Genomic DNA, 11225 nt, shown 5'->3' on the forward strand with positions numbered 1-11225 from the left:
CATTTTGTAGAGCCTATGAAAGTTCAGAGCAACAAGTTCACTCCCAGCTCTGTGGATCAGAGACAGGAACGTGTGTAAGCCAAACTTTGATTCATCGGCAGAATTTAGAAAATTAAAGATAGTGCAGTTTAAGCAATTCCAGAGGGGGGTTAAAGTATGGACAAAGGTACACAATGAATAAATTAAAGGGGGAAAAAATAGTTTTCCTAAAGTACAATCTACTTTGAGACAATAAACTTTGGAAGGAAATATCAAACTGAAACCAGACTGTGGAAGATGTTGAAAGTCATCCAAAGAGGTTTACACATAGTTTAGGAAGTAACAGAGAGACGTGTAAGGTCTTAGGACAGAAAATAATGAGTTCTTACCTGTTTTCAGTAAGACTCTTCTAAGATATATAGGATGGGTTGGAAAGAATCTGGAGATAGCATCACAGTCAGTGAAGACAGATGTGTTAGTTTCGTTGGTTACTTGGGTCATGTTGGCAGACTTGGGAGCTATACATAAATGTGAGTGATGACTAAATGAGATGATAATATATTATCTTCATGTGATGTAACATTAATAATAACTATAAAGTTTACATCTGAGAGACTGAGAGTATAGTATAGGCATAAGCAAAAATTGAAGATCAGTGATAGAAGATGGTAAGTGAGGAATTCATTTTTGACACATTGAATTTGATGAGCTGAGGGGTAACCAGAATGGAGGTATGTAACAACTGGCAATTTGGCTTTGAGATTTATTTTGGTAATTAATTGGGTGATTATAATATAGCAGATTGTATTGATTCCTATATATATAGTAATAGCTAATACTTATAGTGGACGTATACAGTTTGGCTATACCACCAAGGCCACTTAAAGTAGAGCACATGGAGCCCTGGGTAAATAGGAGTTCCACATTCTTGTTTAATCTGGCTGCATGTAGCAGTGCAAACTTGACACAATTTACTTTCTTCCTTGCTCCTGGATCAAAAAGCTACAGGTGATCTGATAAAAAATTTATTATTTTAAATAAATGTGGATGTGTTTAAACTGATTTTTTTCAGCTTTATTGAGTTATAATAGACAAATAGGAATTGTATACATTTAAAATGTACAACTTCATGTTTTGATATAGGTATACATTGTGAAATGATCACCACAATTAAGCTAATTACCATAGCCACCATCACACATAGTTACCTTTTTCTTTCTTTGTGTGTCTGTGTGGTGAGAACATTTGAAGTCTACCCTCTCAGCAAGTTGTAAGAACACTTTACAGACTATAGTCACCATGCTATACATGAGCTCTCCAGAACAAATTCATCTTACATAACTGAAACTTTGTACCTTTTGACCAACATCTCCCCTTTTACCCCTGGTGTCCACCCCTGGCAACCACCATTCTACTCACTGCTTCTATGAGTTTGACTATTTCAGATTCCATATATAAATGAAATCAGATAGTATTTGTCTTTCTGTGTCTGACTTATTCACTTAGCTCAATGCCATCAAGGTTCATCTATACTGTCACAAATCCAGGATTTCCTTCTTTGTTAAATAAATATAATGGAATATCATTCAGCCATATATATATATATTTTTTTTCACATTTATATATATATATATATATATCATCCATCAACAGATATAACAGACATTTAGGTTGTTTCCAATGCTTGGTTATTGTCACTAATGCTGCAATGAACATCAGAGTGCAGATATCTCTCTGAGATCAAGATTTCATGCCCTTTGGATATATATCTGAATTAAATGATAGTTGTATTTTTAATTTTTTGAGGAACCTCCATACAGTTTTTCATAGTGCCTGTACCAGTTTATATATCCAGCAACAGTGTACAAGGGTTCCCTTTTCTCCACATCCTCATCAACACCTGTAATCTTTGGTTTTTGATAATAGCCATCCTAACAGGTGTGAGGTGATAGCTCACTGTGGTTCTGATTTTCATTTTCCTGTTCATTAGTGATGTTGAGCACCCTTTCATGTACCTGTTGACCATTTATATGTCTTCTTTTGAGAAATGTCAATTCATGTCCTTTGCCCATGTTTTAGATCAGGTTACTTTATCTGTTATTGAGTTGTATGAGTATGTACGTATGTATGTATTTAGGCTGCGCCGCATGATATGTGGTATCTTAGTTCCCCAACCAGGGATCAAACCCATGCCCCCTGCAGTGGAAGTGTGGAGTCTTAATCACTGGACCACCAGGGAAGTCCCTGTATGAGTTTTTAATATATTTTGGATATTAACCCCTTATTAGATATATGATTTGTAAATATTTTCTCCTATCCTGTAGGTTACCTTTTAGTTCTGTTCATTGTTTTCTTTGATGTCCAGAAGCTTTTTAGTTTTATGCAATCCCATTTGTCTATTTTTGCTTTCGTTGCCTGTGCTTTTGGTGTCATATCCAAGAAATCACTGCCAATACCAAAGTTAAGAAGCTTTTCTTTTTGTTTTTCTAGTAGTTTCATAGTTTCGGGTCTTGTGTCTAAGTCTTTAATCCATCGAGTTGATACTTGTATATCTGGTGTGAGACAATGGTCCAATTTTATTCTTTTGTATGTTAATATATACTGTTCAGAAAATCAGACATACTTAAATACCTAATAAGTGGCATAGTAAGAGTAGCTATGAAAAATTAAGTTACAGGTACTTGATAAATACCTGAAATCATTAAACTGATAGGTTAATCATTAAATTCCATGAAATCATTACATTCATAGGCTCAAAAATTACAATGATGTAGGAAAAAATGAAAATAATAATGAAAAATATTTACTATTTTAGATTTTAAAAAATGGATATAAAATTGTTTCTAATTTTTGTTAAAAAATGACAGATTGCAATACATTTATTGCTTCTCTCTCAAGACACCATTTTGAAATAATATTAAAAGAATAAATATTGCATATATCCACAATAACAAAGATATTTGGAGAAGGGTCTTTAGTAAAAAAGATTTTTTTTTTAATTTGGAAAACTTATATGTTGCAAAAAAAAAATGATCATGCATCAGGGCAGATGAAGCAGAATCTTAGACTAAAGCCTCACAGTGGGGGAAAAAGGCCAAAAATAGAAATAGAAATATAAAATATTTATATAAATATAAATCTCAAGATGTTCATAATATACTTGGTAAATGAAAGTCCAGAAAAAAAAAAGAAAAAAAAAACTTTAAAAGAAGAAATTATTGGAAAATAATGAAAGAAAAACTTCCAGATCTGAAGAACATAAAGCTCCACACTGAAATGATTAATCATGTGTCCAGCTTATTTGGTGAATGAAACAGAACCACACTAAGTAACAGCATCAAACTACTTCATGAATCCAGCAATAAAAATGTAAAGAAATGAGAATTATATGTTATCAGTCATCAGCAACATTTGATGGAAGCAGACTATGTAGCAATACTATCAAAATTACAGGGGAAAATGTTTTTCAACCTAAATTCTATCCCAGCCAAACTATCAATCATATATCCATAGGCAAAAAAAAAAAATCCTACACCTAAACTTCCACTTTATATAAAAATGTACTCTAAATTGATCATAGAATTAAATGTAAAACATAAAAGTCTAAATTGTTTAGAATATAATAGGAGAAAATGTTTGAAACCTAGGACTTGGGGAAAAATTCTTAGAAACAACACCAAAAGTACATCCATAAAAGAAAAACAACATTAATAAACTGGACTCCACTAAAATCAAAAACTTTTGCTCTGTGAAAGACCCTAGTAAGAGGCTGAAATATTACTAGGAAATAATATCTGGAAGCTACATATTTGACAAAGGACTCATATCTGATATACATAATTCTCAAAATTCAACAGTTTTTAAAAAATAAATAGTGGTCCAATTAGGAAATAGGCAAGACACATGTAGAGGTACTTCATTGAAGAGGATATACAGATTGTAAATAAGCACATGAAAGGATGCACAACACTACTAGCTATTAGAGAATTAAAATTAAGACCATGATGAGTTATCACTACATACCTATTAGAACAGATAAAATAAAAAACAGTGACAAAACTAAAAGCAAGTGAGGATACAAAATACTAGATAGCTCATATATTGCAGGTGGAAAATAAAATATTTCTTTGGAAATATTTTGCCTATTTCTTTTAAAAATATGTGTGTACGTATGTATATACATGTATATGTAAATGTATATATCTGTACACATATATATATATACACATGCACTTACCATATGACCCAGCAGTTGCAATCCTCAGCATTTATTCCAAATAAATGAAAGCTTATGTCCACACAAAAACCTGCACACAAATGTTCATAACAGTTCTATTTATAATAGACCAACAATTCTAAACAATCAGTATGTCCCTCAATAGGTGAATGGTTAAGCAAACAGTGGCACATCCATACTATGGAATACTACTCATCAATAAAAAGGAACACATAACAGAAGAACGTGGGTGGGTCTCAAGGACATTTTCTATGTGAAAATAGCCAGTCATCGCAGGCCACATGCTGTATGATTTCATATATGTATGATAATGTAACATTATCAAAAGACAAAAAAGAGAGATGAAAACAGATTGCTAATCCCCAGGGATTAGAGATGATGCAGAGGGGAGGACTATAAAGGGGAAGCATGAAGGAGGTCATTGAGGTTCTGTGTCTTGATGGCAATGGTCATTACATGAATCTACATGTGATAAATGACAGAACTAAACACACGTGTACCAGTGTCAATTTGCTGGCTCTGACATTGTGTTATAATTATGTAAGATGCAAGCAGTGGGGAAGACTGAGTGAAGGGTATATAGGACCTCTCTTGTCCTACCTTTATAATATCCTGTGAATCTGTAATTGTGTCAGAATAAAAAACTTTTTAAAAAGTAAAATAAAACATACTGTATGGTTTAAAATATAACTCAAAATTATATCATTAGTCGCATGGAAAGAGTGAACTACTTTAACATATGGCTCCCTGAACACATTGTGGTTATAAAAAGATGGACTTCCTGCATATATAGCATTGTCTTTGGGTCTGCATGCCCTTTGCTAATCTAGGCTCTATTTTAAAACAGAGAACTGCTCATCAGAAGTGTAGTAGAAGACATATTTAGATTTAGAGACATCTGAGCTTCAATCCAAGATCCAGCCGTTATTAATTTAAGAAATTTACTACTTGTGTAGTCATAAGTAAAAATATTAATGTATGTTCTGAGCTTCAGTTTATAATCTTTAAAGCGCAGATAATCAATAGTGATTGTATGGTTTTGAGGTCCAGATAAAACACAATTTATGAAGTGATTTCTACCAACAGTCTCCCATTTTAGTTTTCGAATTGAATGTTGGGAAAAACCGACATTTTTTCATAGAACAATGAGTATAACCTACTTGTATGATCGTATCATGAAAGGTCACCTAACATTTGTTTTTTTCTAATTTAGAAACTTTATCAAATAAAGAGAACAAGTGATGTCTAATTTATGCTGGAATATATGTAGGAAACTTAGGACTGACCCCACCAAAAAAAAAATCAGGGAAATGCTGACAAGGGAGGAGATGTTGGAATAAAGAATGAGTTGCAAAATTCGGAACAGACACGAGATAATATATGTTACTTGTGGGTGTGTGTGTTTAGTTTACTAAGAGACCCCATGTAACCAAGGCATTAAATGTGTGAAATCATACTCTTAAAATTGTAAAAGAATACGTGCTCTATATCCACCCCCTTCACTTCCTTTCCCTTGTCCCACCAAGTTTGAGTTGATGCTAGGTTAGTGCTTCTTTTAAAATAAATCATAATCACTACTCCACTTATGTCATTGCAAAACTTGAAAGCCTGCCTAATAAGTCTGCATAACTCTTATTTTAAAGTTGTATTTCATATACTCTTCCAATTATATATTTATTACCATATCTGGGCCTACAAATAAGAGTATTCAGATATGATCCTGAACAAAACTGCTCATTGTATAATTCCCACAGACACAACTTCCATTAAATAGTAATATCATAGGTCATCAGAATAATGCTTGATACTTTTGTTCCTTTAAACTTACGACAAATACTTTCACAGCAAAGGGTGAATATAATTTGAGATTTTAAATTACATGCAAGGAAAGAACATAGGTTTTGGAATCACTTAAGCCCATGTTTAGGTCCTTACCCCATTGTTTAAATCAAATGACTTTTGGAAAGAAAGAACTGAATTTTTAGCTTGTTTTCTCACACATAGAATGAGAATCTTAGAACTTGTTTAAGAATGAACTTGAACACCCTGTGTAAAGCTATATACACTATCTGGCATACAGTAGAGGCTTACTAATGGCAATCACTATCATTAATTATTTTATTTATTAACTGCCTCCTCATTGTTATTTGTGGGTTCTTTAATATTTTCAATATGTCCCTTAGATTTACACATGGTTTCCTACCATATCCATCTCACTTCATTCTTTTTACAAATATTCAGGGAGCATTCTTAGAGGGCAAGGTACTATGCCATGTTCTGTGAGATGTACAAAACTTTATCTCTGCCTCAGACAAGAAAATAAGACTGGGACACAGAGTGTGACAAGTAGGAAACAGGACACTAGTAGCGTCACCGTGCTACCAACTGAAGGTGAATGATAGGACGGTTCTTTGGAGAATACCAAAGGCTTCTACATAAAGGCAAATTTTAAGCTATGCTTTAGTGATATTTCAGAAGACAAAAAATGGATAGAGAATTCCAAGTAGAAAAAAATTCCACGAAGCATAGAATGGATAGACTGCAGAGGCACCCTCAGGGAATACAGGAAATCAGTTTGCCTGAGGGGAAAAAAAATCTGTGTTTTAGAGAAATGGTTTACATACTGCCATGCTAAGGATTCTGGACTTACTGGATAAGCAAAGGGAAACCAGTGCTCTGGAAAGTATACTCATTGTAATATCATCTAGGTTAACAACTCCGTATAATATCCTTCTGTGTAAAGCATACTGTCGAAAAATCAATTGATTGAAAATTAATGTACATATGACATTTCTGAATTTCCTGTAGCCTTACATTTCCTGTAAGTAAAGCCTAAGCACCAATGATCAGAAGATTAAAAGGCTCAAGTAGTCAAAGTGATAAATTCAATGGAAGACATTGCTACTGTCTGATTCCCAGCAGTGCACATATTTGATGACTTCCTGCCTACTTTATAATAGTGAAAAGAGAGTTCTTCCAGCAGTAATCTGCAAATTAAGAGCAACACATTCAGCCTGTCAAAAAATTAAATGGTTGAATATCATGAAGTACTTAGTCAGATATTTTACTAATATTTGCCACAAAGAGTGAATAGCTTTTCATTGTCTTTTTTTCCTTCTCCATTCTAGGAAAGGAAATTTTCCATTCTAGGAAAGGAAACTTTTTTTAACATTTAAAAGTTAAAATATATATGGATATATACGCATATATATATATGTATATACACACACACACATAGAGTATTCGTGAAGGCAAATTATTTTGCAAGGGGAAATATGTGATTAAGAAAAAAAATAAAAATAATCTTTTTATGTATTGAGGAAGAAAGTTGATTGGCTTGGTGAGAATTTTATTTGCCGTTTTCCTTTTTTTTTCTGGATAACTGATAAGTAGGATGGGTCAAGTCATCCCTAGTAGGAATTTGAATCTGGCTGAAATAAGAGAATTAAATAAACTTTAATTTATAGCATGGCTTAGATAATTGATTCTAGTAATATATTATAAAAGAAATGAAACCACTGTCTTATAAAATAGTACAGGATATTGTATGCTATGCTTGAAATGTATTTGGATGTAACAGAGTTTCAGTTTAGACATACATAGCCCAAATTTGTGTTTCATCCTTTCTTTTTAGAAATTAGTGCCCTCAAATACAAGGAGCACCTTAGTAACTTCTTTCTATTGTATATTTTAAAATTACAACGTACAGAGAATTATTCTTCTCATTATGTCAAAATTCCGCTACCCAGGCTGTGGTACTCCCTACTAAAATGTCTTGAATATTTTGTTAGGCCACAAAAAATGAACAAAATATTTTTAGCCAAAGATGTACGTAGATTCCAGTTGAAATATTCTTTTAAAAACTATAATGCTTAGTTTTATTAATATCTCCCATGACTGCTATCCTGCCCTACCTATTTTTGTATTGAATACTAAACTCTATCAGATAGTGAGCAAAGGGAAGTTTAGCTCATTGGAAAAGTCAGATGCTGTGTGTGCAAGATGCCAACACAGAAATTTGAAACACGAAGGTAAAAAAGTCATTTCAATGGTTACTTTTCTCTGTGTTGTCAGCTAAAGAAAACTCACAAGGAATCAATTAATAACAGATATTATGAAGACTATGAGATTATAATGTGGCAGTCAATACTTTTTACCAAAGAAAAAAGAGCTGATCTTTCGATTTGGAGAATACATTTAGCTTTACTCATTTCTATTATATATTCAAATTTAATTCTAAGTAATTAATTTAGGTATATGAATCCATTAAAATATAAAATGGTATTTAACTTTTAAAACATAAAAGACCATTTCGCTTGCTTCAAAAGCTTGTAAACTTCTAAATATTTCACTTTATCGAGGTAGATGTTTCTTTGACTATCTCAGTGACTTGGTATTCTAAGATAACAAAAAGTACACTTAGGACATACAATCATGAGATGTGACTAGCAAGTAATGTGACTGATTTGTCAACAAGCATACTAAGAACTAAACATCCAAACGAGCGTTACATTTCGAAGCAGCCACTATGGGAGATCAGACACATTTCAGTGGTGCTGCCACTGAGCAACACATTTCAAACTTCTCCTTTAGAATGTTCTCAGAAATAATTTATGAAGCATACAAAGCTCAGGCTCATTGCTTTATAAATTGCACCTCATATAGCAGCGATTTGAAGCAAAGCAGAATTGAAATATGTAATTTTCTCTTCTCTTTTATTTACAAAAAGAAACAAATGTTAAATTATTAAGCCCCCAAATAAACTGCTTTTATAAGCCTGTTATTTCAATCTAGAAAGACAATTGTAAAAATAATAATAAAAATCATGATCCTTCTTTTCCCCTTAGAATTTGAATAGGGACATAATATGGACCCGTAATCAGTACCTCACTCATGAACCTCAAGCTTGATGGTCTTGTTTGTTCTTCCAGTGACCACCTTGGCAAATTCCGGTATTTTATTTCCCCTCATTCTTCTCGACCTCCTGACATTCTTGATCATCCTTGTTTCACCCCAACATGCTGTGAACAGCGTTCTTAAAGGAAATTCCATACCACTCTGTGTCCTTAGTCTTTCTCTGACTTACTGTGTTGTGTCCTCTTCCCCCGTTCATGTAAGCGTTGCTCTACATACAGAGTTACAAACGTACTTAAATATTTATTGACTAAATAAACAGTTAAGCCCTCGGTTCTCTGCTCTGTTTTTCTGTGCTGTTTCCCTTGTTAAACGAAATGTTACATGTTTTACTGTCACCGCTTCTCAGATATCAAGTCCCACTATTCAAGCTCGCTCCATCCATATCACTTTCTAGATATGCAACCTTGATCAGGTTACTTAACCTGAGTCTCAGTTTCCTCATGTGCAAAATGAGGATGAAATTCTTGTCTACCTCACAGAACTATGACCAGAGAAGGAACACTTGGGAAGTTTCTGATACATTTCAAGTGTTCAATTATTTCAACTGTTATTGTTTTTTCCCTCAATACTTCATGACATCCTCACTTGGATGTCACACAATCAATTCAGCATATTTTTTAAAAATATAAACATCGTCTAAAACTTGCACCAAAATAAAATGTTATTCTTTCACTTAAATTATGCAAGTACCAGAATTAAATTCTTATTTAATTATTTTTCTCCTACCTTTAGTAGTGAAGGGTAGACAGCAATAGTTTTCTTAAGTTAATAGAGAGGCTTCATACAGATGTAAATGCTCTGTGTTGTCTTGGGGTATGCTGTCAAAATGCTGTGACCTCCAATTGACAGGAAAGTTAATCAAAACTGTGTCAACATACTGTGTACCCCTAAACTTTCTTATCCTACTGACTTCCCCAAACTTGCTTTTCTTTTGTTATTACCGTGATCACACGTGGGAAGACCATTCTTTCGGGCATTGGGTTTGAAATCTGGTCCTTTGACCTGCTCTGTCCCGTCCCTTCTTCACAGGCACCACACTACTGATGCTCACTTTTCCATCCCTCTACGATCGCCCTTGTCCAAACCCTTGGCATCTCATTCGTAGACCACTATGCTATACTTCTAACTCGCCCACCTGCCTTTATCCTCACATTCTATCAATTCATTCCACACACACTCATCATGTTAATTTTCCAAAATCAGTTTCATACTGTCTGAATAAAGTTTTATCATGCACATCATTTTGTACACCTTATACAATTTATTATACAATGTAAACACTCAAATTTGTAGAATAAATCTCATCTCCTTACACAGAAACCCCCATTGATTGCATGATGGTAGTATTGCCCTAAGAGTCCCATACTGCATCTTAACTATAGTTCTGTGAATGTCAAATAAGGGCAAAGGATATGAAACGAACATGTACAAATACCATATGTAAGACTCCTTGGCTTAGTATATTTTCATTTTAGTCTCACACAGTAACCTGTGATAAAGGTACTATCTCCATTTCAGTAGCAAAGAAGCTCAGAGACATCAAGATTACTGTTCAGCAGGAAGGAACCACACTTAGATATGAAGTCACTGTTCTGGCCTCAAAATGTATGCCTATTTTATTCCATTCCTACCTTCTTTTAAGCAGTGTTTTAAAGACAGAGTTCCTTGGATACGTTAGTTTCCTATTGCTTCTGTAACAAACAACCACAAATTGAGAGGTTTAGAACAATAAAAATTTGTTATCTTAGAGTCCAGGAGGTCAGAAACCCAAAATCAGTTTTCCTGGACTAAAATCAAAGTGTTGGCAGAGCTGGTTGCTTCTGGAGGCTCTGAGAGGAAAATCTGTTTCACTGCCTTTTTCAGCTCCTAGAGGCTACCTGTATTCTTTGGCTCTTGCCCCCTCCTCACATCACACCAATCTCTTGCTTCTGTCCTCACATATTTTATGACTGGTTTGAACCATCCTGCCCCTCTCTTGTAAGGACTCTTGTAATCACCCTAGGCCCATCTGGCTAATCTAGAATCATTGACCTCCTTTTGCCATGTAGGGTCACATACTCACAGGTTCCAGGCATTAGGACATGGACCTCTT

The sequence above is a fragment of the Balaenoptera ricei genome, chromosome 1 (assembly GCF_028023285.1).
Source record: "Balaenoptera ricei isolate mBalRic1 chromosome 1, mBalRic1.hap2, whole genome shotgun sequence".
NCBI lineage: Eukaryota > Metazoa > Chordata > Mammalia > Artiodactyla > Balaenopteridae > Balaenoptera > Balaenoptera ricei.